At 42.3% G+C, this 22,572-nt stretch overlaps 1 long non-coding RNA gene across 1 annotated transcript; it reads right to left on the bottom strand.

Moving 5' to 3' along the window:
- Positions 1 to 16,261: 16,261 nt before the first annotated feature.
- Positions 16,262 to 17,135, bottom strand: LOC309491333. The gene is made up of 3 exons (XR_014203036.1): positions 17,000 to 17,135; positions 16,412 to 16,550; positions 16,262 to 16,325 (listed from the first exon to the last, which is right to left on the bottom strand). It is a non-coding gene; the product is annotated as an uncharacterized lncRNA (long non-coding RNA).
- Positions 17,136 to 22,572: the final 5,437 nt, after the last annotated feature.

Genomic DNA, 22,572 nt, shown 5'->3' with positions numbered 1-22,572 from the left:
TCTTATCATGACATGAAGGGGACATTGTGACTTTAAAACTCACTTCACAGCGTTGCTGCACATCTGCAGGACTCAACGGTAAGTAACAGGTAATGTTTCTTCTCTCAACAGCAGATTCTCTTATCATGACATGAAGGGGAAATTGTGACTTTAAAACTCACTTCACAGCGTTGCTGCACATCTACAGGAATCAGACAGTAAGTATAATGGTTCGGACTTTTCCACAGCCATACGGTTTTTCCCGAGACTTGTAATTTCAGAGAGAAAGAGAAAGAGTTAACAAGAGCCTTCACTGAGGAATTACTGCACGACAATACTCAGTGGAAGAGAAGATAATACAAAGCATTACATCACCAGTTCAGTTGTTTCGTTCTGGAATTCGGATGGAGACAAGTAGATCATTTCACAAGAATGAAAGCAGGCGTTGGGAAACTTTTCTCAGCATAGCACACAGCACTCGTGTTCACTACAAATCCACAGCATTAATTCGGCGTGCATCAGGTAAGGCAAACAACTGCAAATCACTCACACAGTAGGGCTGGTCAAAAGCCTCGCTTCATCCATGCATTTCAATGGGAATATTCAACTCTCAGTTCTTCTCCAGTGTATCTGAAACAGATGTCCTCCTCAATAGTAAATTTCACGTTCACATTCTTTTCTTCAAGCTTTACATTTGATTCAATGATGTAATTAATTCACTTATCTTTCTCTCTTCCTCTTCCAGCACAGATCCGAACCACAGTTCAATCCAGGAGTATTCCACCAGCAGCTCTCCAGACGCGACGACAGAGATCCAGCCGAACAACTAGTCCACTGAACACCAACAGCAACTGTACCACAAGCAACCGTCTTGACCGACTGAGTCCAACCCAACACAACCTCCCTCAACTCACTGAACGGCTCCATTATCCTCCTCTTGTGAAGCGAAAAGCCTGTGCCAAACGCCGCTCCTCTCTCTCCCACACCTGCCGTGCATCAGCTATAATTAGGTCGGGCAATGCCTCGGCTACACCCGGAACCGGAGTAAGGCTTTACACCAAAATAATCCCCTCGGGGAACATGGAAAAAGGGTTCCGCTTTTCCAAGCATTCTGTCACCCGTGACATCCCCCCTTGCCAATCGGTTCTAGTCCCTAGAACCGGGCTTCTCTAATGCCATTCGCCATATCTCTCAGGTGGCTGTCCTTGGTTGTCCCGCTGGGACCGTCGGGGTGGCGTGGGTGGAGCCGCTCGGGCCTCCGCTTCGGGGTTCCCCGGGACTATTGCCCACCCTACCATGGGCACGTTGGAGGCAGGCGGCACACTCTGTGTTTCAGCCGCTGGCTGTGGATAGTTCGGACATGGACGGAGCAAATTTCGATGAAGTACTCGTATGGGTCCCGGTTTTCCCTCAGGCCGTACCGAGTAGACTGGAGCATCAGGCCCCTGTCGGTGTTCCACCACATAAGGTGTCGATTCCCAACGATCACAGAGCTTTCCTTTCCCTGGACGTCGGTTGTCCCTTACCAGCACTCGCTCTCCAGGCAGTAAAGGGGCTTCTCGGGCAGTTCGATCATACAGTCGCTTGTTCTTAGCTGCTGCAGCACTCAACTGGTCTGAAACTCGCTTGTAGGCAGTTAGTAATTGTTGATGGTGTCGATTTACCCAGTCCGTGGTGCTGTACTCTCCTTCGGTGGCCTCGGTACCCAGGAGCAAGTCTACAGGTAGACGTAGATGACGCCCAAACATGAGGTAAGAAGGGGCATACCCGGTGATGCTGTGCACGCTATTGTTATAGGCTTGTAGTAACATAGGGAGGCTCTCGGCCCATTGACACTGCTGCTCACTCTCCAACGTTCCCAATAGCCCCAACAGGGTCTGATTGAATCTTTCGCACCCCCCATTGCCTTGGGGGTGGTACGAAGTCGTGTGTGTCTTTCGACAACCATAGAGCTGGCTCAGCTCCTGTATGACGCGGGACTCAAAATTTGGGCCTTGGTCCGAATGGAGGGTCTCTGGACAGCCAAACGGCTGTATTACTGTTCTCCAAAGGGCAGCTGTAGTCGCTGCCGTCTGGTCTGCAGTGGGGACGGCCCAGGCGTACTTGGTAAACAGATCAGTCATTACCAGGATATTTTGATATCGATCTGTGGGTCGCCCTAGCGTGCACCGTGGACAACTCTGAACAAACTCTTCAACTTTCTTCTCCATCTTTGACCAGTAGAAATACCTCCTCAGCAGTGACAAGTCTTTTCTTGGCCCTGATGGCCAGCATGGGTGTGATAGGCAGTCAACAGCTCTTGGACTTGGTCCTCTGGGACTACCACTTGATACCTTGTTTCCTGAGTTCTTAAATCTCGCAGTGAACGACAGATTACCCCTCCTCTGATCCGCAATCTCTTCCACTGCTTCAGGAGTTGTTGTACTCCCACTGTCTGAGCCTGCCTTTCCTCGGCTCGCAGCCTGAATCCTCGCCTGAGATGCGAGGCGACCCGACACAGGTCTTCATCTCCCTGCTGTAATCTTCTCCACCGTCCGGGGTCCCATCCCCAACTGGACGGAACATCCCCCTGGGTCCCGGGAGCTTCCACGACCGCCACCAACAATTCATCCTCTTGACCAGGGATATCGAGGTGCGTTTGACCGTTTCTCTGAATGGCTGGGAGCCTGGACAATGCATCAGCATTCGCGTTTTCTCTGCCAGGTCGATATTTAAGCCGATAGTCATAATTAGCAAGCTGAGCCACCCAACGCTGCTCCACTGCTCCCAACTTGGCAGTCCGCAAATGGACTAGAGGGTTGTTGTCCGTGATCACAGTCACCTTAGCTCCCCACAGGTAATCTTTGAATTTCTCGGCCATGGCCCATTTCATGGCTAGCAACTCTATCTTAAAGGAACTGTAGTTTGCTGCGTTCCGCTCTGCAGGATGTAAGCTTCGACTGGCATAAGCAATTACCTTCTCCACTCCTTGTTGCTCTTGGGCTAGTACCGCCCCCAATCCTGCATTGCTGGCATCAGTATACAGAAGAAACGGCTGAGTGAAGTCTGCATAGGCCAGGATAGGGGCCCTCAAAAGTTCCTGCTTCAGATTTTGAAAGGCTATTTCACATGCTGAGTCCCATTGCACCGTCGATGAGCCTTTGCCACGGGAACGTCCAGTACCAGCAAGAAGCTGGTTCAATGGCTTAGCAAGCCCAGAGAATCCTTTAATAAATCGTCGATAATATCCTACAAAGCCTAGGAAGGACCGCACTTGTCTCACTGTTCGTGGGGGCTCCCAACCTTGGACTGCTGCAACTTTCTCTGGATCAGGGGATATACCGGCAGCGCTGACTCGATGTCCCAGGAACTGTACCTCTTTGCGAAACAACTGGCATTTATCTGGTCTCAACTTTAGCCCATATCTCTCCATGGCCCGGAAGACATTCTCCAAGTGATGCAGGTGAGTTTGAAAGTCAGGGGAAAAAACGATTACATCGTCCAAATAGACCAGCGTGGATTCGACTAGTTGTCCTCCCAGGCATCGCTGCATAAGTCGCTGGAAGGTCGCGGGGGCGTTGCACAAACCGAACGGCATCCGGTCCCACTCGAATAGCCCGAACGGTGTAGTGAAGGCAGTTTTCTCTCTGTCGTGGTCATCCATCTGTACTTGCCAGTATCCGCTGGCCAGATCCAAAGTTGAATACCATGCTGCTTGAGTCAAACTCGTGAGTGAATCTTCGATCCGCGGCAACGGGAATGCATCTTTCTTGGTCACACTATTGAGCTTGCGGTAGTCGACACAGAATCTCCAGGCTCCCGTTTTCTTCTGTACTAGGACAATCGGGGCTGCCCAAGGACTACTACTCTCTCGAACGATCCCTCCCTCTAGCATCCCTTTTAACAGGGCACGGACTTCAGTGTAGAGAGTGGGGGGCACCGGACGGTACCGCTCCCGACTAGGTGTTGCTTCTCCGGTGGGTATTTGGTGCTTAATCACTCCTGTACAGCCATAGTCTTCCTCATGGGTTGAGAACACATGTTTCCACTTCTTCAGGAGCTCCTGAAGCTGTAACACTTGCCCTTCTTCCAGGTCCTCACCCTTCAAAGACTCCCCCATCAAATGGGTCGGCATTCCTCCTCTCACAGGGCCTGAACTGGCCTCCACTGGACGGACGGCAACTTCTATCACTGCAGGGCTCACCTGCCTGAAACAGACATCTTGTTGCTCTTGGACTTGGACAGGGCGGACAGATGAAACTCGAACCAGACGTTGGTGTCGACGAAGGAGCACCGGGTAGGGATGGACGTTTCGCACCTTCACTGAAACTCGCCCTCGTTGTATGACCGCTAGCCCATGGGCTACTTCGATGGGTTGACAATCTTCATGGGGCTCTACCAGGACACAGTTGCCTGACTCACGGGGTCCAGCGGGCACTCGGACCCAGAGAACGGCCTCGCTCCGGGCTGGAACAGACAAAGCATACCGGCAGGTGACTCGACCGATATCTTTCCGCTCTTGCACCTGACTTGCTGCATGGACTCTTCGGCAATCGGCCAGGATCTGGTCCCAGTCTTTCCTTGCTGCTAACGGGGACGTTCGGGCCGGTCGGCCTTTAAACAGCTCTTCCCAGCAATCCAGAATGACATTCATCCCTAGCAGTGCTCGATGGAGACCCAAGCAGTGGTCTCGAACAATAACAACACCCTTCTGATGGACAGGAACCCCTCGAACCAGAAAGTCTACCACGATGTACCCAGTATAAGGAATATCCAATCCATTCGCTCCACGTAATGTGAGTCTTGATGTTTCCGTCCTGTGAAGCCGATGATCCGCGAATAACTCCAGAGCCAGACTCTCTGAAAACAATGTAACCTGAGAACCTGTATCGACCAGACAATTAATCTTCATTCCATTAACTTGAACTTCCACGGTGGGACAACGCCCAACCCAGTCATCTCTCATCACCGGAACAGAACAAGGGTCTCTTGAAGGGGTCCCGGCCACTTGACCCACAGTGACCGGTGGGACTAAAAACCCTCTTGCGAACTTCGACGACGGTCGCACTGGCGACTGATGTGTCCCGGATTTCCACAATTGATACAGATGGGTCGACCCTGATGATCCCACTGAAACCGGGGGCCCGTCGGACGGCGTACAGGTCCTTGCCCCTCCTCTGAATATGATCTTCCTCGCACCATCGGTCCACCCTCGACTCGACCTCGATGAAGCTCACCCAAAAGACTCCAAGACAACTCTGCCATCTGTCCCTTAACATCCTCCAGTAATTCTGTCCTCAATTTCTGCTTCCACTCATTGGACTCAACAGGCGCGGGTACCCTGGCGCTGCTGGCCACCACACGAACTGGTGTCCGAGTCGTCTCTCCCTGATCTGACTCCAACGCCAAAGCCTCTTGTCGAAGAGCCTCAAAAGACATAGTGGGGTCTCGTCGAAGCTGGAGCCGTATGCCTTGGCGCACCGGTCCTTCACGCAGCCCCAAAACAAACTGATCTCTCAATAAGCCATCTCCTTCTCCCAGTCCATGATCTTGTCGACCTTTCAGCCGGCCAAACTGCTCTCGCAGTTTCAAAGAGTATGCTCGCAGAGTCTGCTGAGGCCCCTGCTGACAGTTAAAGAACTGGGCACGAAGAATGGCTACCGGGGTAGAATCTCCATATACTCCAGACAAGAAATCAAAGATATTCTTCGCAGTGGCCCGCGTGGCCTCTGATGCAGCAAGAACTTCCCTTTTGGCTTCCCCTTCAAACGATCCTAGCACAAACTGTACCTTTTGCGATGCGCTCAGTCCTTGTAGTCCAGCCAGATATTCTGTCTGCGCTTTCCAGTCCTGAAAACTCAGCTCCGATCCTGGTCCTCCATAGCGTTGTGCCCATGGGGCTCCCATCATGATGGGCATTACTTGCGAGCGAACTGGTGGAACCTCTTCGTCCACCATCGCATACCTGTGGCCGCTACAACTCACGGTGGCAATCCTGCCGACTTACGCCAAATTGTGTCACCGGTGCAGGCCGGGGCGGACTCGGATGACCAGCCGCCCCTCACTCCAGACACCACCGTGAGGAGCCAACACCACAGGCACGCAACAGATGGACAAAAGAGGAGGCAAGTTGAGTTCAAAAGTAACAATCTTTATTGAATAGCAATCAATCTTGAGAAAAGAATAAGCAACTCTCTTCTTCTAGGGCTATTTGACCGGAGTAGCCGCTGGATCGATTCTTCACTGCCTTCGGGACACAATAGTGCGATAGTGACTCTAAAAGCTTACTTCACAGCGTTGCTGCACATCTACAGGACTCAGACAGTAAGTAACAGGTAATGTATTCTTCTCAGTATCAGATACGTCGTCGGGCACAATGGTGGGACAGTGACTCTAAAAGCTTACTTCACAGCATTGCTGCACATCTACCGGACTCAGACAGTAAGTAACAGGTAATGTATTCTTCTCAGTATCAGATACGTCGTCGGGCACAATGGTGGGACAGTGACTCTAAAAGCTTACTTCACAGCGTTGCTGCACATCTGCAGGACTCAAACGGGAAGTCACAGGTAATGTATTCTTCTCTCAACAGCAGATTCTCTTATCATGACATGAAGGGGAAATTGTGACTTTAACCCTCTGAGGTCTGAGCTGTTTTCTGGGCTCTGGAGGTGTTCTGACATGCTCTGACATTTGTGTTTTTTTCTGTTACTAGTGACATTTTCATGGCTAAAGTCTAATTACACTGTATTCAGCACAAACTCTGCTACAATAATATATCAGCAGCATGTATGTAAAAGTTTGTAGTTTTGAGATAATGACATTTATGCGTGGTTTGTGAAAATACAAAAAAAAATTGTCACTGAAATAAGGCCATGAAACCCATACTGATTATTTCTTCACAAGACTTTTGAAAATTGTATGACGTAGCCTAGAATATTTGCTCCAAAACTATGTGAAAATCACCCTGACTGCTCATTCAGATAAGACAATATATTGATTTAAAATTTCTAAGACGTGTTTTGTGTGACAAAGCCATATTCGAAGAGGCGTGATCATCTCATGAATATGTAAGCTTTTAACACCTGAGAAAGACAAAGACACTCCCCTAACTGCCCTATTAGGAGCGATCAGGCCCTGTCATTCAGAGCAACCTTGCACAAAGAATGAGGAGATTTAAAAAAGAATGGCTTTTAGATTGTTTGGATTTATTTACAACACAACATAATCCAAAAATACACAACAAATGACAAAAGAGCACATTGAAAACAATGATCCAAAGACAGAGACCTTTGTGCCATTCCTAAAAACATTGTACATACCATTTCCAAGGTGTTTGATTTTCACTTTACCATGTTCATGTACAGAGACTCATGTGAATGTTGAAGTCAGCAGGACTCAGTTGCATCTGGTCCCTGAAAGAAAAGAAAAAAGTGAACATACTGGTATCAAGAGAAACTAGGCCTGCACGATTTTGGGAATACATTTTAGATTTTTCTGGTTAAAATTGCTTTTTAAAATTCACAGAATACACACACACACACACACACACACACACAAATGTTTCCAACAATATATAATATAAAGAACACCATATTTGTTGTGCCTTGTAGGCATAAGCTATGTGCAGTACTGCATAAAATAATTTTATTTTACAAAGCAGCCTATAAATCTTCCAAAAGATTTCAGTAACAATGCTAGAGAAAAATATATTGATTATCTTATGTTACTTCAAATGTTTCCATTCGTTATGATGATATGAAATGAGATAATAGTAAAAACATAAAGCCTAATATTTGGTGCATTTTTCCTTTCAAACGCAATCGCGCTCCAAAATATGATACATTCAAACCCACAGCGCGCTCCAAAATATGATACTCAAACCCACAGCGCGCTCCAAAATATGATACATTCAAACCCACAGCGCGCTCCAAAATATTAAACATTATGGTTATACATATCTATGCTTGAGCAGATATCCACAAACAGTATTTAACAGTAAACACGGGTCTAAATAGTATAATATTCACCATATATCTAGCAACAGTTCAACTGCAATGTGAAGTTTATGCAACAATACCATAAACTAATAAGTAAGAATTTCTTACCTTTACATCTTTCTTGTCTTCAAATCGCGTTCTTCTTCTTCTGATGTAAATCCAATGTAAGCTCACAGCGCGTCTTCCAAACTCGACGAAAAGCAGAGACTTGTGAAGTGTTTTGGTGTTTTGTGTTTGAGGTAACGAGGGCGTTCGCGTCCCATGTGGAGATTTGCATGTGAATCTCTTTTGCGCGAGTGGGCGTGGCCGAATTAAAAGTAATTAGCAAGCGTTTGAGATACTGGACATCCTGTTGGTTTTATACAAATTACTTAAACAGAGAATATTTGTTTTCAGTTTGAATCCGATCATTTAAAAGTACACACTTAAATGTGTATAAAGGTGTATGGCTCATAAATGTGTGAGAAGGATTCGCTGAGTTTTGTTTCAGTTTATAGACGTGCTCAAGAAAAAAAAGTTCACCGCGACGGAGAGGCAGAACGCACACCCTGTTTATTTTCTTTATTTTACAAAAGCACAATGTTTTGATTTGATTGTAAGTGGACACATACAAAAGTAGAAATATCACAGATTCTTTTTTTATATTTCTTTTTTCTGTATAACCATAAATGACGGAGTAATTTAAGTTTATTGTACTACAATGTGAAGAAAATCCAGCAAAACGCGGGGGCGCGTTTTCCGACCTCAGAGGGTTAAAACTCACTTCACAGCGTTGCTGCACATCTGCAGGACTCAACCGGTAAGTAACAGGTAATGTTTCTTCTCTCAACAGCAGATTCTCTTATCATGACATGAAGGGGAAATTGTGACTTTAAAACTCACTTCACAGCGTTGCTGCACATCTACAGGACTCAGACAGTAAGTATAATGGTTCGGACTTTTCCACAGCCATACGGTTTTTCCCGAGACTTGTAATTTCAGAGAAAAAGAGAGGGTTAACAAGAGCCTTCACTGAGGAATTACTCCACGACAATACTCAGTGGAAGAGAAGATAATACAAAGCATTACATCACCAGTTCAGTTGTTTCGTTCTGGAATTCGGATGGAGACAAGTAGATCATTTCACAAGAATGAAAGCAGGCGTTGGGAGACTTTTCTCAGCATAGCACACAGCACTCGTGTTCACTACAAATCCACAGCATTAATTCGGCGTGCATCAGGTAAGGCAAACAACTGCAAATCACTCACACAGTAGGGCTGGTCAAAAGCCTCGCTTCATCCATGCATTTCAATGGGAATATTCAACTCTCAGTTCTTCTCCACTGTATATGAAACAGATGTCCTCCTCAATAGTAAATTTCACGTTCACATTCTTTTCTTCAAGCTTTACATTTGATTCAATGATGTAATTAATTCACTTATCTGTCTCTCTTCCTCTTCCAGCACAGATCCGAACCACAGTTCAATCCAGGAGTATTCCACCAGCAGCTCTCCAGACGCGACGACAGAGATCCAGCCGAACAACTAGTCCACTGAACACCAACAGCAACTGTACCACAAGCAACCGTCTTGACCGACTGAGTCCAACCCAACACAACCTCCCTCAACTCACTGAACGGCTCCTTTATCCTCCTCTTGTGAAGCGAAAAGCCTGTGCAAACGCCGCTCCTCTCTCTCCCACACCTGCCGTGCATCAGCTATAATTAGGTCGGGCAATGCCTCGGCTACACCCGGAACCGGAGTAAGGCTTTACACCAAAATAATCCCCTCGGGGAACATGGAAAAAGGGCTCCGCTTTTCCAAGCATTCTGTCACCCGTAACATATTTCCACACTGTGTCTCACTATGAGTTTAATCAGTTTATTACAGGTTTGTCTTTCCTTCATTTATTTCTACACTGAGTTCATATTTAGTTCATCTTTTATTGTAGAAATCATACATGGAAAAAGAGATTTGACATCAGAATGTAAATGTTGCTGCTTTCTGTAGTTCAGTCAATGATACTGAATCTCTTTTGCTCATGTTGTGCTTATAATTCAGTGTTTTGTTCATTCTGTGTGATTCAATTGTGTTTTAACTCTGTTTGAAATTGAGTTACATTTTCAGTTCAGGTGAATATCTCAAAATGTAAGATATTTATGTTCAGAGTGAATAATTGCTGTAATTAAAGCAGTCAGATCGTCCTGATAATAGACAATATGTGTTATAACTGCTGTTACACTTATTGATTAGATCATACATGCATTTTAATGTATATAGCAGTGCATAATGTATTAAAAAGTATTTTTAAAATGCGATATGTATGAAAGCTTTAAATAAAGTGTTACTGATATTGTTTTATAATGATTTAATCTAAAACTAGAGCAGCATTATTCCTATGCTGTGAATGTGCAGTGCAGTGTGTGTGTGTGTGTGTGTGTGTGTGTGTGTGTGTGTGTGTGTGTGTGTGTGTGAATGTGTTGTGTTTGTCTCCTGCAGCTGGTCCCACAGTGAAGCCCTCAGTGTCTCTGCTGCCGCCCTCTTCTCTGCAGATCTCTGGAGACTCAGCCGCACTGCTCTGCCTGCTCAGCTCTTACTCTCCACAGGGGGCGCTGGTGAGCTGGACACTGGACGGGTCAGAGGTCACCGAGGGGGTTCTGACCAGCGCAGAGAGCCAGCAGGACGGCCGCTACAGCCGCAGTAGCGTCCTGACCCTCAGCAAAGCACGCTGGGAAGAGGGAGAGCTGTACGTCTGCAGAGTAACACATGATGGAGCTCCTCATGAGGTCTCGTTCCACAAGAGCTCTGAGTGCTGATGTTTCTCTCCTGAAGATGAGCCGTATCTGAGTGTCCTGTGTCAGGCAGGATTCACATGAGTCTAGTGCTGCAGCTGTAGTGATTTACAACTCAATACTGAAAGAGAGTGTGTGTGTGTGTGTGTGTGTGTGTGTGTGTGTGTGTGTGTGTGTGTGTGTGTGTGTGTGTGTGTGTGATCTTTCAATCTGCTGTGTTTGCTGCAACATTCAATAAAGCTTCTCAACAAGTTCACTTTGTGTCTGACAACATCATTCAACTAACAGATGAAGATGCAGGTGCTTTTCAGAAGGTTGATGTAGCAGTAAATGTCAAATAAAGCTCTTGGGGTTTGAACATGGTCTCTGGAGACAGAGCTGCTCTATTCTGAGAGGATCACAATCACTCCACCCTGACAATGCAAATGGGGTTTTCAGTCTCACTCTCTGATTGGTTACAGGATCTGGACTGGAACACTTTCACTTCTGCTTTAGTGAAGCAGCGCAGGCAAACTGAGCATTATAGGAGATTAAACATTTTATTATATAAAAATATAATTAAAAAAAGACCAAGATCAAGAATCAGCCGTTCTGAAACTAATTGTTACATAATCATTACATTTATAGGCGATGGTGAAAAATATACTGTATATGAAATTATTTAAAATATAATACCTGATCACAACTCAAGAATCAGCCGTTGTGACATTAATTGTGTAAGAATGTAAAAGTTTCTGTGTCTCAAATGGAAAGCATCACGTCCAGACAGCAGAAGTGACTGAATGCAGTCTGTTCAGTTTGATTGACAGGATCCTATATTACACCTAAAACATGATGATCATATTGAAACATATATACTATAACAAACTAATGATCCTACCTATTTCAGTTCAAAGAAATCCCACCCCCATTCTATCATACTCACCTTTGGGCTGAGACTCATTGCTGAAGTCAAGGGCTGCGTCAACTTTGCATTTAAGGAACACAAATTGTAGTAAAAATAGCTAATGTGAGGACCTGGGCTTTTCATTCAAGACTCTATGGAAATATCTAAAACTGTACAATATCTGTTACCCACAATATGAGGACAATGTTAAACACACACACACACACACACACACACACACACACACACACACACACTCTAAACGTTGAAACATACAATATCAGGACGTCATCTGAAACACAGCTCAATCTTTCACAGCCTAAAGCAAAATTAGGACATGACGACTGAACACACAAAGAGTCAGCGTTCCTGTCTTCTAAGTTATACTGTTGTAGTAAAAGAAAGCTAAAATCTCCACAGTAATGGACAGGGATCTATACTTCCCTAGAAGTTAAACCATGTAAACTGAAAAGTAGAAGCTTACATGGGCAATAAATGTGTTTGAAATAGGTAAAACATTGAATTTTGTGAAAATTAAGATAATTGTTAATGTTTTGAGGGGTAGTTAGATCTATCAAATGCTAGGGGTATTTGCAGTTGTAAGTATCAAACACCAGGTAAATATAGTTTTGCAGCTCCTCTCTCAGCAGCTCTGCTAAAAACAGGTCGCTTTTGGTCTATCTAATTAATGATCACGAACCTTTCTTCTGATTTGCCGATTGGAAAGACACATGAGCAGGGCAGCCACAGGTAACAAGCTGTAGTGTGTGTGCAGTGACTGAAGGAGGAGCTTAGCCGTTTGTGGCGTCACAAAATGCAGGAAGTCAAAACGGCTCGTTTTCAGCCACATCTTCTAAATCTGATCTAAATGCAGGCAGTGTGTGTTTGTCTGACGATCGACAGTGTTGACACTTAGACGGTAAGTACATAGCGCCTAGACCTTCGTTATGATGATAAAAGCCAGGAAATTTTGATTTTGACAATATGTGACCTTTAAGTTATTCACGCCTGTCGGACATTGATTTATGCCGCTATTATTAGTATATAAACTGGACACAGCGACCCCATAGGTTTCAACGGAGAAAAGTGAAGCAAATTAGAAGCACTCATTTCCTGATTGCCGAGCGAACTGCGCAGACTCAAACTGAGCTTGACGACGTGAGCAGCCTGTCTGACAGTTGTAAGTCTTCTAGTAGCTGTGCCAAGAGAAATCTGAATCATTCCCTTCCGAAACTTGCAGAGACGGAGAGCGTGAGTAGGAACTGTCCATGAGCTAGGAGCAGGAGCAACTTTATGACTCTCTATGGGCTTCTCCCTTGACTTTATCGGACTTTATGCCTCCACGTCCCCCCGATTGACTGCGAGCTTCTCCTCCTGTCTATACGGTAATTTCCAGAGAGTCGCGTGGTTATGACGCAATCGTTAGCCTGTTTTTACAAAAACTGCTTCTACGTGGCCATAACGTAAGATACAAGGTAATGGAGCATTTTATACATTGTCGTGTTTCTTTAGAAATAAATAATGGACAAACGGAGTCTTTAAACGCCTCAGATGTAAAGTTATTCGCTGTCAAAGTGACGCCAAAATGAATGGGAGTCAATGGGATGCTAACAGCAGGTGAAGGCTTGTTAGCCAATGGCGGCCGCCGGGTGTGGTACGGAAATCGAGAGCTCGATTACCCCTCTGGTTTTCAGTCACATCTTCTAAACCTGATCTAAATGCAGGCAGTGTGCGTTTGTCTGACGATCCACAGTGTTGACACTTAGACGGTAAGTGCATAGGCGCCTAGACCTTCGTTATGATGATAAAAGCCAGGAAATTTCCATTTTGACAATATGTGACCTTTAAGTTATTCACGCCTGCCGGTTGTGTACAGACATTGTTTTATGCCACTATTATGTATTGAAGTCTAGTTATTTTCCCCAAAAAAGGGGCGGTGACGAAATTTACAGTTAAGTTCTCGGATGTGCCGGTAGTCCGTATTGCAAAGAGCTAGCGACCTACTTCCGCATTCAACTAACGCTTGATGTCACCATTACAAATTACAACAGTCACCATTTTCTTGTGTACCAATGGAATGACCAAGCCAAACAGTTCAGTGCCGTTTCTATTTATTTTATTTCTATGATTTTAATCCTATAGCTCTCCATTTAGTGTGTGCGCTTGTAAAACTAGTGATATAGCCTAGCCTACACAATCCTGGAACAGTAGTCTATAACAGTTAGGACCTAGCATTTATTTTAGGAAGAGAGGTGTAGAGCCTACAGTGTTACTTTGGGAGGAGAGGGAGAGATGTAATTTGATTCTCTTTGGAATTGAAATATCAACAACCTTCAAGTTGCAACCTCTTCAATCAGCATCAATATCAGTAGGCGTATCACATAATTCACTATTTTGTACATATGCCCAGAGGACTGTTAGGGGGCAGGATACATATTGTCATCAAGTAGGCCTATACTGAATAATGTTGTCAACATTTGTATTTTATGTTGGTTTAAGTTATAAACAAAACATGTTATAAACTGAAAAAATTCATGGTTCTACATCAGGGGTGGGCAAACTTTTTGGCTCAAGGGCCACACCGGGTTTTAAAATTTAAAAGAGGGCCGGCCCAGTAGCAGATTATGAAATACGATCTCATGAAAGTGCCTATCTATACCACACATTTGATTTCTCGTGCCATTTATATGCCAAGAATGTTTTTTGCGTGCATATGCTACGCAGTGTAAACCCCTTGGTTAGGATTAGGGGTGCAGAGTGCGTGCCTATTACACGCCATAAAGTGCATATCATATGCACGCGAAAACTGCGTATCATAAGTAGGCTACTACAAATACAATTCGTGGTATTCGCACTTTCATGAGATCGGGCTGAGCAAACACATTTACGTTCTGGCAACATCTGCGCGAAATTCAACAACTGAGAGACGACATTCTGGCAATACATTTTTTATGCTAGATATCCCCCATTTAGCATGTTATGTTTTGAGGTTAATTTTTAATTAGTTAGATGTTAGATAATTATAGCCTATACTTTTTAAATATTGTTTATCCTTATTATTATTTAATGGGCCTAACAGTAAATTAGAAACAAAACACCTGCAAGTGTACACTTAGAAGAGTAAAAATGACAGAAATTAATTCAACTTTATTAAAACTGCATATGGCAATCAATTTGCACTTCCAAAAGTCATACATTTGTGGAAAAAAACGAAATAAACGAATATACAAATTTATTTTTAAGTATACTAAAATAAAACATAAAAAGCAAAGGCAGATCAGAACATTTCATGAACAAAACCGGGTTCTGTACATGGCAGACAGGGGAGCGTAGCCGAAAGCCGGGCGATAAAGGTCGGTAAACGGAATCAGTCAGGATACATCCACAAATCCAGAGGAACAAAGAAACTAAATAGCAGACAAATCAAAGGAAAAACTAAACAGGTGTGCAAGCGGTTACCAAAAACGTGCAACAAGTCTATGCGCTTAAGTCGCTGTCTGTTTGGTTTCCATGGTGACGCGTCATTGCTTGTTACACCACAGCCACAACAGCGCTGAATGAATGATGATCTGCTTTTATGTCATTTTTCCTTTTTTACATTTGTTAGCTATGGCATGAAATATCTGATATTCCGATTGTCAAATATATGCAACGCAATATATATATATATAACGCAAAGTATTGCAAGAAAAAGGCTAAATGAATGCGATCTTAAGAAAAAAATTGTATTTACTTGACGGGCCGGATTAAACAGCCTAACGGGCCGTATGTGGCCCGCGGGCCGTAGTTTGCCCACCCCTGGGCTACATCATTATTGGCAAAATGATCATGATAGCCTATATATTTCAGCCATATCTGGTTTAGTCTTGTGTAGATTTAGGCTACTTTTTTCATTATAAATTATTTTCTTTTGACCTTATAGGCTGTATTGTAATATGCTATAATGTAAACAGTGAAATATGTATCTCAAAGTATAAATAGTTCCCATAAAAGAACAATCACAAAAAAATTCTGCATTTTCCTGGAAGGACTGATCAGAGTAAATGAAACCAAAAACTGATCAATGAGGGTGTTGTTTCTATCAAACAAAACTTCATCCAGCATGTTTGTTGGAGTAAACCAGGGTTTGTGTATAATGTTAAACAGCCTATATAACCTGAGACTTAAAAACTACCTTTTTCATGATAGGAGAATTTCCCTCCCTCATGCTGCTGAACAATAGTGGATGGCGGCAGGTGTCTGAAGAACCCCTCCACCATGGATGCTCTGTTATGAAGCTCCAGGGCCTCATGTGTGGAAAGGTCACAGGCTGTGCAGTAGAGTGATCGCGGTAAACAGTCCCTACACATCACTACTGAAGCCTTGTGTCCACAATGATGGCAAACCCCCTCCTTGGGCTTCTCAGATGACAACATATTGTTCACCATGAAGGGCCTCATTACTGTCCAATTCTCCAGAGAGGAAGTTTGCCTGTTCCTCCAGTGTGAGGGGAGAGGTTGTTCAGCACCACTTCCCAAGAGCTCTCGGACATCTTGAATGAGGGAGTCTGAAAATGAAAAGGAAAGAAGGCAATGGTAAATCTGGGCAATTACCACATAACAAATGAGGAAACAAGTATTAAGGGAAAAAAACCAAAATTTTCGATGGTCACAGTGTCTTCAGTTGTGCTGGTAGACGGAGCACAGGAGGGTGTAACGCTTGCTGAAGAAACTGCAAAAATATGAATATCCATTTAGAACTTGCTCAATGAATAATGAATGCAACTACTGATGAAAAAACAACAACAAAAAAACAACCAGTAGCTGAATCTCGCTTTCGTTTCTCCCCAGCTCTACATCTTTTTGGCAGAGGTTGACCATCTTTGTCCTCATCAAGCCAGACACACAGCTTTGTGGATTATTTTGACCCTCCTTTAGTGTGTCCATGCTGATCCACCTAAATAAACAATTGAGCCACAGAATAAACCACCACCCACCAAGGTTATCTCCACCTACAAACATCTCATTATAAAACCAATTTTATAATATTACATTGTAAAAATTCAGTCTAACGGTTGTGGTCCTGTACTGTACTGACAGATCTAGAAAACACTTTCTACATTAAAGAAAAGAAAAGAAAAGAAAGTGAAACGCTTTGACAGAATTTTTAATTAAACTCTCACTGGCTCTAATGAGTGAACTCAGCTCAGCACTATAGCTTGCATTTGAATAAAGATACTGTATCTTTGAACCAGGTACTGTATAGTTGCACTTTGTTTGGAGTGTTTTCAGTTTTGCACCTTGATACTTCTTCCCTGCTATACCTCAGAGTCTATTATGGTCTTAGACCTTGTAATTAGCATGTAATCAGTATGCTTTTTCCACCACTGAGATAATGTTATTTACCTTGCACTCATCCAGGAACGCATCAACCAGGAATATGGCCTCTTCAGGGTCAAGGTGATTCATTTGTTCAGCTTGGTCAAGTTATTTTTCCACACTTCCTTTTCCTCCTTGTTTACCTTTTCCTGCTCCTTTTCCCTCGTTTCTTTTTCTTCTTCTTCTTCTTCTTCTTCGTGGGGCCATGACGCGTCAAAACCCATCAATGAGATCGCACCACACAGGAAGTCAAATGCACAGAGGATCCGGTAGATTTAAAAATTAAACATAACTCGTCACTTTGTCAACATTAGTTTCTCCCGCTGCCACGGAATAATGTGTTGATCAGCAAATCAACCTCAGACGCATGTAGTGGGCGGGGGTTTGATCCGTCAGACGGAGTGAAATCGCAAGGGAGAGTCTTATGAGGAATCTGGGGCCACAGCTATGCTAGGAGATAGCAGCGTCCATAGCAACCAAAACGTTTCAGTTTCACATTATTCTGGCGAGATCTGAAAAATCTTCGCAACAACGAGCAAGAGAATGATTATGTACACTCACTGAGTGAATATTATGAAAATAAAATATATATTTCTCGCTAGAAATGTAATCAAAACTTATTTTTATGCAGAAACTAACTCAAAATATTGATTTTTTTACTAAAAATGAGAGAAATGTCCGCCATGTTTTTTGTTCTCACGGCCGGAATCTTGAAAGTCACGTGACTTAGACGTAAAACAATAGGAAAAGAAAAGGCAAATTTTTTTTTACAGTCATACAATTCAAGAGCCATTATTGTAACCCCTCTATGTTTTGCACTTTGGACCACGTAGTCAGGGTACGTTTTTATATGAGACTGGATTGAAAGGATCGGCCTCTTCTGAAGCTCATTTGCATTTAAAGGGACATACACAAAAACGGAGCGTTTTCCATCACACCCAAAAAGGGGCAACTTTGACAAGCTATAATAAATGATCTGGATGGTATTTTGACACATTCTGAGGACTTCAGAGATTTATATTACATCATGTGAAAATGGGCATTATAGTTCACCTTTAACTCTTTCCCCGCCAGCATTTTTTTTAAAAGTTGCCAGCCACCGCCAGGGTTTTTGACGATTTTTGCTAAATTTTAATGGCCCACAGAATATTTTGTTCTATGAATATATGAACATGCTACATATCAAAATAAAGATCTGAGCGTCTGTTTTTAAACAAAAAAAAAAATTTATTTTATCTTCATTTTTTCTTTTTTTATTGCCACTTGAACATAGATAGGTTTTGTCAAAAACACAACATTCTGGACAAAAAGCTGAGAAAAAGGCATTTTTATCAAACAAGTGCATTTTCAAGCAGAATACATTCAGATGTCTTTTCCATCATATATAAAACCTTCCAAAATAAATTACAATTATAAATAAATCTAAAATATATAAAATTTAGGCACTGTAATTTGCTTTTGAGTGGTACACTGAGTAACATTTCCCAGGATGTGGAAACATTTCCCCCTCGCTGTGTTCTACCTGTAAATAATTATATGAATAATTGGAATTACTTTCAATAAAAAAGACATAGATACACACACACACACATACATTATATATATATATATATATACACACAGGTGAAACTCGAAAAATGTGAATATCGTGCAAAAGTTTATTTATTTCAGTAATTCAACTTAAAAGGTGAAACTAATATATTATGTAGACTCATTACATGCAAAGTGAGATATTTCAAGCCTTTATTTGTTATAACTTTGATGATTATGGCTTACAGCTTATGAAAACCTTTTCACAATATTCTAATTTAGAATTTGGGGTTTACATAAGATGTAAGCCATAATCATAAATTTTTGCACGATATTCTATATCTATAGTTCCACCTGTAAATACATATTACAGTGTGGTAAATGTGCACAAAGAGAGAAACAATTTGGGCATTACACGCTCATATTTATGCACACAGCCACACAAATAGCCTACATGCACACTCACACACAAACATTATAGTGTTTATATATATATATTATCCAACATTGTGCATAAAGATATTTCTGTGACATGAACATCTCTCTCACTAACTACTTCGTCCCGATCAGATTCAGAATGATCAAATAAGGAGTGATCGGACTCCGAGTCCATCAACACCTCCAGTACTTGATCAGCCGTAAACCTCTTCATTTCAGATATTTTGACCTAACGTTACATTCTCGCTACTCCATCCATGTTTGAGCCGATCGCAGTCGGTTTCTTTGATCAAAAAGTTCCGTACTCTTTCAGAGCATGCGCGCGGGTCTTCCTTACCGTATACCACCTAAAACACGGATACCCGGACAATTCCGTGTTTGGCGGGGAAGCGCTTTTTCATAAAACCCGGAAAATTCCGTGTTTGGCGGGGAAAGAGTTAAATTGTTACCGATATTTCCCATCCTAAACATAAATTAATAATAAACAATCATCGATCATGTGAAATTCTCTGGCACTTCCACAAATATCATGTAGTGTGTCAAAATAAAAAATCTGGTAACATATTAACAGTTAGACATTAATATTACAATAAATGCATGATAGATTTCCATCAAAGCTTGATAAAATACCAGCAACTTGTGCAAATACAAACTTAAATGATTAACGTGTATATCTCTACTTGAAAATCAGAGACATAAGCTTGAACACACACAGCTTTTATGATTCGAGGCTCACAGTAACTCAGATTGTTTAGTGTATCGAACACATGGACTGAGTCTGAAATCACAGAGTAGGCACTTATTTATTTTAATGAGTAATTACTTCATGACCGCTAAAAGAGTATTTTCTTCATAGTATGAGTGTGTGTAGTATGAGTGTGTGTAGTATGAATGTAATCTGGACGTACTACATTCGCCATGATGTCATTATCATGTGACCTACTATCGTCAGTTGCGTCGCTTCACTGTCATTCATAAATCCTCTCCTGTGGCCTCATGGGATAGTAAAGTGTCCATCATACACACACTTCAGAATCTCACTGGAAGTAGTAGATCATCCGGGGACTTTTTACCTGTTGTTTTATGAGTGAATTCAGACATACTTCTTTAGTCACAAACTATATTTCACCTACTATATAGTAGTGAAGTATGTGATGTCAGATACAGCCACGGTCTTAGAGGAAAGGTGAACAGAAATCGAGCGCAGTGTTAGTTCAGACAGGCCACGTAGGCATAGGCTGCGATCAGCTGTCAAATCACACCAACCACTACCATTCTCCTATTAGACCGGGAGGATATATATACGTGGCACTACTGCTCGGTAAGCACGCTCAAACCGCTCGCAACCCTCCCGCCCTCACCACTGTAAGTATCAAGCATATTTCTGTGCACCTTCTGGCTGTCGTCTCTTTGTTTCAGATTACTGAGGCTTTCAAGTCCTAGCTGTCACGGACATCATCGGCGAGAGACTGTCATCCTCATAGCCAAGCTACAGTATACGTCTACATGTTAAAACTGTTTTACTTCAAAGACATTGCTGAAGTGTCTTAATCATCTGTATATCACTCAAGCTGATGGGTCCATGAGGGGTTAATGCTAATGCAGGGCTCTTAAGTGTTACGCATTGAGCGTGATAGTCACTCATTACGGTCTTTTGTCACGCACTCCCGCCACACATTGTATTTCTCACGCAGAAAAAAATATTTTTTATATATTTAATATGCCGCAGTGCCCAAAATGTCTCTGGCCGTGCCGCTCTCACTGTGGAACCGGCAGGAATCAAGCGCGTCTCCCCTAGAAAGCTTAGTCGAGCCTGCCACTTATCAGCCAATCAAAAAAAAGAAAGGGGCTACACAATAGCCAATCAGAAAATAGCACTATTGTATCTGGGTAAGATTTAACGCAACAATCAATGGGAAAAAAAAGCATATCCTGGAATTGTTCACGTGAAAAGTTTCGTTCACCTTCACCCACAGAGGAAACCACTCCGAGCATCACTTTGAGCACAGAATAAGTCATGATCTCCTGTTTTAATGTAACACCAAATTCAACTTGTTTGACACTAACAGTGACAACTTGACTGCTGTTAGATAATGTTTCCCAGATAATTAGCATCAGATTTTCATGAGTGTCTTTAACTTAGCCAACAGTTTTACAGCCTGTGTTCACTGACAACATCTGCTCAGAACAAGTAGTCTAGGCCTAGTTATATTTTTGTTATCACACGATGACTGACATATTGTCACATTATAAACATCTCTCTCTCCAAATAGGCTTAATAATTTTATTAGCACTAAATAAATTCAAGTGTATTGGAAGCATAGTCGATGTTATAGGTCACTTTTAAAATCATGATATATTTTAATTATATCCTGGCCATGGATGCATTAATCATTGCATCTGTCTTTCAAAGATGTAAGGTAAAAAGCAATTAAGCGTCCTCTAATTCGCCCTGGAAATTAGATCCTCACATAAATCGATCGATCCTCACATAAAAATATCGATCCAAATGTGTGTTTTTTTTACCAGTAATTTTTTTTATTAATTTAGCACGCAATTCAGTGGGTAAAATAAGCTTCTAAGTGGAAAAATAAGCGAATGTTAGTGGATAATTGTGTAGGACAGAACTTTTTCTCCTAGTCATCTGGATACAAGACGAAACCAATCAATCACAGAGAGCGTTCGATGCTGGTGCTTCGCTGAGCTCACAGGACCAGTGCGTTTGGGAAAGCCTTGCTTAGATGAGAGAGAAACAATCGGGAGTTATTTCGCAATAAACAAACCAAAAGTGTACATAACGGTTCAAAATGTTGACGTCAGTGAGATTTTTTTTAATGAAATTAATATTTTTATTCAACAAGGATCGATGCATTAAATTGATCAAAAGTGACAGTCAAGGGTTTTACACTGTTAAAAAAAATCGACTTCATATAAATGCTGTTCTTTCAACTTTGTTCATCAAATAATTCTGCATAAAATGGTTTCCACAAAAATATGAAACTGTTTTCAACATTGATAATAACAAGAAATGTTTCCTGAGCAGCAAATCAGCATATTAAAATGAATTATCATCATGACTGGAGTAATGATGCCAAAAATTCAGCTTTGATCACATGAATAAATTACAGTTTACTATGGCATAGAAAACAGATAGCCTATGTTAAATTGTAATATTACAGTTTTTACTGTATTTTGGATCAAATAAATGCAGAAGAGAATTAAAAATCTTACAGACCCCAAACTTTTGAACAGTAGGGCAGGCTAGTAGTAGGCTAGTACTATAATTAGGGTAGTTTTGTAAAAGTCACTGACTAATTACAGACGAGTTGAGAGCACAAATCACAAAATATTTAGGCCTAGTAGTCATGAAAACTTATTCAGATTTAGCATATTAAATGCTTTTTAATTTCAAACTTTACAGGAATCTGTAAGGCGCCTCCATAATTCAGAGAACAACCCACACAAATACGATCCACAAACCGGGTAAGACTGCGTATTGTATACTGTAAATGTTAGTTTAATCTACTACTATATGGATTTGAAATACCAAAACTGAATTTCATTAATGATGCCTGCAACTTTTTCCCCCAGAATAAATTCATCACATAACCTGGCTATGACCACTCACCTCT

This window comes from Leuciscus leuciscus (assembly GCF_965113295.1).
Source record: "Leuciscus leuciscus genome assembly, chromosome: 25".
Lineage (NCBI taxonomy): Eukaryota > Metazoa > Chordata > Actinopteri > Cypriniformes > Leuciscidae > Leuciscus > Leuciscus leuciscus.
The sequence above is the reverse complement of the archived record's forward strand: the minus strand, read 5'-3'. Positions and strand labels throughout refer to the sequence as shown.